At 39.3% G+C, this 5904-nt stretch overlaps 1 long non-coding RNA gene across 2 annotated transcripts; it reads left to right on the plus strand.

The window, feature by feature from the left end:
- The first annotated feature begins 270 nt into the window (after window positions 1-270).
- Window positions 271-4703, plus strand: LOC113464638 (uncharacterized). 2 transcript variants are annotated; one of them, XR_003389486.1, is made up of 4 exons: window positions 271-656; window positions 1716-2058; window positions 2118-2459; window positions 4161-4703. It is a non-coding gene; the product is annotated as an uncharacterized LOC113464638 (long non-coding RNA). The 2 variants fall into 2 exon arrangements; XR_003389485.1 differs by having other exon boundaries at window positions 1841-2058.
- Window positions 4704-5904: the final 1201 nt, after the last annotated feature.

Consider the following 5904-nt stretch of genomic DNA (forward strand, 5'->3'; position numbering starts at 1 on the left):
CAAATGCTCTTTTTCTGGGATACCCTGTATAACTTTGAAATCCGTTAATCCTCCGGAACATTTTATTCCGAATTTTTGACGTATTTCCACGTGTTCAAGAACATTCCGTCAGTTGTACGACCGACATAGCCGAAATGCCAAATGCACGTGCACTTGAACGTTTGATTTTGCCAAAACCATCGTCAGGGAGGTACAGCTGTTCAATGCATATTTATAACTTTGTAACATATACCACGCATAGTTTTGTTGCGTTGTGAATCGTGGTATAAAGCGACAGAGTTTCACGATCCATTCTGAAGAACAGGAAGTAATCAGAACGCTGCGTGATGGCATATCAGCATCAGCGCTTCCTCCGCGGAAACAATTTCTCAATCTTTCCGATCGATTGTTTCGACACGATCAATCAAATTTTCCTTCCGATGAAAGTGGAACCTCGTAACTAAATACAAGAGCATGAATATGAACTAGTTCGGAAGCCATTTTCGAATCCACATATAACTTAGTTTCTTCAAAATGAAATTGCTATATTCCATTAATTTATCCTTTATTGAGAATAGTGCAACTTGTGCGATAACACGGAGACTATCGGAGTCTCATTCCGAGTGAATTGTGAAAGAATTCGGGAACAAAATGCAGTGAATTGAGGAAACCTGGAGGTAAAATATAGGTTCCGGTTTTAAGTGGGGATTAGGATTTGTAAGGGCAAGAATATCAGGGTTAGAGATTGAGAATGATGTAGTGAGGACAAGGTTGAAAAATGATGCAGTTAGGACAGAGCTCGAAGATAGAACAGAGTTTACAGATACGAATCAAGGAGTGAAGAATAATGAAATTTCGGTATAGAAAATCGAAAATAGGGAATCTATATTTAACTTAAACACTAGATAACGTTGGTATACAATAACATAAAAATGTATTTCTATAAATGCACCTGACCTTTTCTTTACACGATTTTAATTTTATTCAGGAAGGAATTTAATTAATTTTCATTTAGAAGAATTTCCATACAGAAGTTTCCATTAACACGATTTATTCAGAGTTGCACGATCTTCTCAAAACAAGTCATTCACAATTATAGTGAATGTCCCAATTTCTACTCACTGGTTTATTTCTCTATAATTTCAAACGTTAAATATTCTACGGTTTTTCCTTTTTATTTTACGCTTTATTCTCCTGAACCTACGACCTGTTAAAGGTTCCACAATTTAAAAAGTTTATAAATATTATAAACTAGTCCTGATTAATATTAAAATTATAGAAAAGTACGTGAGTGAGTAGAAATTGTGACGTGAACAGAAATTGGGATATTTTCTATATACGAGTTTTTATTTAAATGATTTATTCACAGTTATGGAAGTTTGAAAATCGGTCAAGTGCGTGTACTATAAGTTTCGATGTGTCAAACTTCTGTTACTGTATTACATTTACAAGCATGGGCAATCTTTTTTTTTGCATCCTGTCGATTCCTACTGCTAGTTTTATTCGTTCTGTAATCGTGTCAAGACACGAGAGTACGTATAAGGAATCCTATCGTCAAGAGAATAAATAATTAAAACAGAAGAAGTATAATAATCAAAAGAGAAAAAGAAATTCTTTGAAAACGAAATTGGACATTTTAGATTTTTTTGCAAGTAGCAAGAGCTCGTTTTGTGTTGTTAATACTTTTGTAGGAATCATAAAAGAGAGATAAATTGTTCTACATGATTTTCTTTTAGGCGATACGCTTTCACTGTATATAAAGTAGGATTAGGTGTAATATAAGCTGACCAACTTGGTATCATCAATTTAATATTAGCTCCCCTATTGCGATGCGACGTATGCGTTTATTGCTTTGACATAGAAGAACGAGATGAAGAAAAGAGAGCATTCGATACTTCCTGTTCACTGGAGTGAACATTTTCACATTCATGGATTGTCTACACATACAATAAGTACGCATACTCTGTTTGGAAGAAATATGAAGTTCCCCAAACAACACGGTCCATCCAAAGCACGGCCAAAGCCATTCGTCTTCGAAGTTCGGCGGCGCGTATCGAGCGCACACGCACACAGTTATCGGTGACTATGGATAGTTAAGTGGCGTAAACGTGTCCATATATGTATATGTATATGTACAGGGTGCGGTGAAACCGAGCAAGCTACTGAAGCTACTAATCTATTTTGAGGCGGTGGTGTAACTTCTCGCGTACAGAGCAGCGAGCAAGCACAAACCCAGGGGAGGAGGTGGCTGGCGACAGATGGCGTTCACCAAGAATCCTCGGATTTCCACGAACCGTGATATAATCGGCCGACTCGGCTCGACTAATGCCAGCCCGCAAATACAAAGCAGCTGCGTTCACATGCTCGACTTGCGACACGACGCACAATACGCTAATGCGGACTTGGTTGCATCAACATGCTCGAACCTCAAGGCGGTCCTCTCCCAAAAATCGAGCGTTTCATCGAACGGGAATATATCCGTAATTATTTCAGTTCGTTGACTTTCTTATACGTGTTACAAAATGTTGTCTAAGAAAATCGGGACTGAGTGAGGGCAATTCTATTAACGGGCCACGTGTTAGGAAAATTCTCGTGCTAATCCTAATCGCGTTTGACAGTCAGAAACTAATCTTACGAGGGCGTAATTTATTCGCGACTCGGGCTTGGCTCACAATTATTCATTCCTAATGCGGTAACGAGAAAATGCTTAAGAGAATTGGGGAACGGCATTTACTAGGAGTAAAAATGTGATCCTGGCAAGTAATACAGATGTTAGGGAAATAGGTACCGCGTGGAACGGAAAGTAGCTCGTTTTCTTTCTAAATGGATTAGGTCACTATTGTCCAGGTGCTCGAAGATAATCCTATGCATACCGTGTCGTGATCCAGCAGTCACAGTCCGGAGAATAAATCCCACGCCACTCTAAATGCTAATGAACCTCGCGTGAGCGATACTTTTACATCGTTTTGGAATGAAACCGATGAAACGAATAGCGGGCCGCCTACCCATTTGTTCGCCCCTTTGTACAAGGGTTGCTTCTCGGTGTGGGCGACCCGATACTCGACTACCTAGCAGATGACTCAACAGATAAACTCCCCCTGTCCTGTGCGTCGCGTCTCCGTTCGCACCAGACGCGCAAAAAGTATTCTCGATCAAATTCGTACGCGTCGAGACGAGCGCTCGCGTTCAAAGCTGTTCGGGCGAAAGCAATATTCGAAGTTGGCGCGGCGCGCGCCGAAAGAGAAAAGCATCAGTGTAACATTGAAATGTTTGATTTCACGGTGTAAGTAAATATTCGTGAGAGCGAAGAAGAAACCGTCTGTAAAGCCGGGTGCCGTCGTCGAAAGCGACGAGAAGCAGAGTATAAAAGCAACACGATCAGATCGTTTCCGGGTGTTTTCAGAAGTACCGATGCATACGCGAACGAGGAGTGGTTGCCGGCGGGACCTACAGAGGAATTCTTTCGAACGGTATTATTATACATATACCACGAGTAACCTTCGTCGTCGATCGTCTCATCCCGCGTATTCGCTTTGCGACACTTTTGAATGCGATTCCATTTACATGCCACAGATCCGTCGATATCGCGGCGTGCGTGTCGCGCGTGCAATCGAAAACAAACCGACGAGAGAGAGAGAGAAAGCCGTCACGCTTATACGCGCCGCAGTCGACGACGATCGGGGAAACGGGAAACGACGAGTACGTAGTCGAAGCTTTTTAGTTTTAGCCGACGCGATGAGGAGAGGAGTGAAAAAAGGGAAAGACAACAGGCGGTGAAATCTGAGTTGGTGTTTGGTCCACGGAATTACTGCGGTTTTTTTTTCGTCAATGCGTCCCCTATTGAAATATACCGCAGGGAGGAAGTTTGATTGATTCACAGGCCGTACTGAAATCGCGCTTCGGACGAATCCTCGAAATTGAAAAATGGCATTTTGTCCACCGCGTGCATGCCGCGTGCGGCCTTTGACGAGCTGAAAGTTAGTTAAAAATCAAATTCTATCCATGATATACCGTATTCCGTGCCACGTACGTAGTAAATATCGTTTCAAACTGAAAAGTGCCTCTGTAAACATAACGTGAGAATTTTTATTCTCATATTTAAAAACTGTCTTTTCTGTCACAATACATTATTCCTCTCGTTCCTTACAGCCTTTTCTTTTTCTTTACTCGGTTCACGGTAGGAGAACGCGGTCTGGAACAATGGCAGTGGACGGTCAGTGGATTTTATTGGCCGCAAGAGAATTAATGGAGGGCTAATGAAATCGGTCACGGTCGGAGGAGCAACGGGAAGGCGCAAAATTCTCTCTGGCTCACTCGACTCAAAAGAAGAATCACAGGCGGTCGCAACTTATTCGAAACTTGCGTCACTCGGAGAGACCAAACTTTTCTCCTTTCATCCCCCGAATAGCGTGTAATAGAATTCGTTCCACGGAAATTTCCCGACGCCTGATTCACTGTGTTAATGGTTTCACCGATTAAATCGTACGATAGCGCCGCCGTTAAACGAAACACTTATCGAATTATATTATACTTCCTCTTTTCATTAAAAATGTATTTGCGTTTCCAGCTATGAAAAAAAAAACAAATTTCCCTCTGTTATACAATTTCTACAGTCTGAATGAATTCCTAGTGATTGAATGTTCCCAAGTACAAAGTTTATTTTAAGACTGCGGATTTTATAGGAAAAATAGTATGTACAGAAAATATATAAAAATAGATTCAATGTCCAGGGACACAGATAAAATCTATTCTTGCCAGATTTTTCACACCTCTCCTCTTATCCCTCGTTAATTGAATACCTAATTGCCTACACTCGTTCCTTTTTAAACATTCCTCCCACTTTTTGGTACTTTTACTCTGTCAACCCTTTTTCTTTCTCTTCCAGGCTATACTTCCTGCGAATTTTCCCTCTATATTAAATCTTCTCTTTATTTAGTCTCACGAATCTCCTCTATGCACACATATATTTTATATTAACGTACATAGATATTTATACATTACATATAAATACATTAATTAATTATAAATATATGTATGCGAAAGACTAATACAAAGCAATGATCTAGCAAAATTCTCTCAAAAGAATGAAAAAATGACATTAGGAACATAATAACCCCCTTAATCACGCATGACAAAATCGTTTATCGCATTAGTCATGATTATTATCTGTTAAAGCGAAATAGTCGATTAAAATGAGTTCAGCTGTTCTATACGAGATATCTAATGCATGCAATTGCGAAACGTTTGGATATCGTTTTTGTCTACTATTCTGCTTACCCATAATTTATAAACTTGTCATTATTAATTTTCACTGAATAAGCATCGAACGAACAAATAGCTTATCCAATCGCAAATTGGACGAAAATGTGTTTAACAAATAGGATATTTCACGGGACGTTTGAGGCATCGTATCAAGAAAATTTAGTTCACGTTGATTTCGATAGAAAAATAGATGTTTAATTTGAAAATTAGAAAATACATGTAATAATTGATATAACTAGTGGGTTGTGCGGAAAGTTGGTACCAATTTTTGGTAGCTTAAGCATTAGGGCAGCTGTGAAGCGAGTCTTTTGAGTATGTGAGAAAGATTACATACAAATGACACGTGCATTCTAAAACAGTGAGATTGCTATGTAATAAAGTAAGTATCCCATAGTAACGTAAAACTTATAGTTACTACGTTCTAGATTTAAAGCAATTTTATTTAAAAAGTCATAAATAACTAACATGGCAACAATAAATAAAACAATTTAAAAATCCTATGGAACATTTGAGTTAGTGGCAAGTTTGCATTTGTTTTTTGCTTGAAAGTAATTGAATACACTAAAATATGAATAACATTTGAAACCGTACATAGAGACTCCCCATCTCTGGGCAATAATGATGTAAATTGGGAGTCCCTCAAACCGAAGGAAAGGCTGAATG

This window comes from Ceratina calcarata, unplaced genomic scaffold (genome assembly GCF_001652005.2).
Source record: "Ceratina calcarata isolate Rehan_Ccalc_2016 unplaced genomic scaffold, ASM165200v1 scaffold454, whole genome shotgun sequence".
Classification (NCBI taxonomy): Eukaryota; Metazoa; Arthropoda; class Insecta; order Hymenoptera; family Apidae; genus Ceratina; species Ceratina calcarata.